Source organism: Corylus avellana, chromosome ca1, assembly GCF_901000735.1.
Source record: "Corylus avellana chromosome ca1, CavTom2PMs-1.0".
Lineage (NCBI taxonomy): Eukaryota > Viridiplantae > Streptophyta > Magnoliopsida > Fagales > Betulaceae > Corylus > Corylus avellana.
In genome coordinates this window covers 35,193,272-35,194,624 of record NC_081541.1, presented here as the reverse complement: position 1 = coordinate 35,194,624, position 1,353 = coordinate 35,193,272, and positions in this window count along the sequence as shown.

The window sequence follows — 1,353 nt, the reverse complement described above, 5'->3', positions numbered from 1 at the left end:
CCCTTAGTTCTTTGAGTGCGCCGCCGGTCTCCTCCGTGCCAGCTTTGCCGTCTACTGTCTTCTACCGGGTCTTTTCGCACATCCCCACCGCGATGTGCTTCCAACGCCACCTACTTCGGGCAAGCACGCGATTGGCTTTTCTTCCAGCTGCTGTCATCCGCCTAGTGTGCTCCTTTTTTTAATTGTTGCTTTTATTGCTTTGATTTTCCCTGTATTTTGGTTGGGTTGTGTTGCTTTTGCTGTATTTTCCTTGTTTTTCTTGCTGCTTGTAAGAAGGCCATGTCTCTTGTTATTTTAACATGGTATCAAAGCCAAGTTTTGGCCTTGTCTAGAGAATTAGGAAGTCAGTACGTTCTCCACATGATTCAAAGGCTTTTTCGATCTTGTTCTGGTATAATTATTATACCAACAAGCTCAAAAAGATCTGATCTATCCTGTGGTGTTCTCAGATCGTCATTCTCCCCGTTCACTCGCCTCAAGCGCCGCCTCACTCAGCCATTTTCAGAAAATGACTATCGGAATCTAGATTGGAGGTTGCCGATCTACCGATCTATAGAAAGTACGTGCCACCAGTATCCCATATGCGCTGTCACTTTCTTGCTATGGAAAGTCCACCACCTCCTACGCCACTTTTGTCCCCCATGCTCCACCATACTCAGCCACTTGCAGAAAAGAATTGAGGATTATGGATCGGAGGCTACTGATCTACCTAACCATTTGGAGCACGCGCACCACGGAGCTACCACGCGCCGCCTCCCTTTGTAAGTAATTTTTGAGTTCACCTCTTTACAATACACTCGGCCGCATTGGATTATTTCTATTTTTGAGCTCACAACCTTATAGTGTACCGTGTTGCACTGTAGCTCAGCCCCTTAACCAAGCCTATATTGCTTATCATACACTCAGCCTCACTAGATCCTAACCCTTAAAACTAAGCTCATATCTCCTATCATACATTCGGCCATGCCAGATTCCTTCTTGCCAGGCTCACATAACCTATCCTACACTCAGCCACACCATATTATATCCCCAAAAAACATGGTCGTTCCTCCTACTACCATTTTCCCAAACACCAAAGATATTACCCAACCTATCCCTATCATTCTCGATGGCTCCAATTACTCGGCTTGGTCTCAAAATAATTGTAGGTGGATCAAAGGACATTGTCTTTGGGAGTATGTTTCTGGAGAAGAACCTAAACCTGTTGCTGGAAAAGAGGAACCCGCTACGTCTTTCTCTACCCGCCTCCGAACATGGAAAACTATTCATTACAGGATTATCTCTTGATTCCCCAACACTTGTGCCATCTCCATTAGCATGACTTTTGGCAATCTTGACAATGCCAAAGATGTT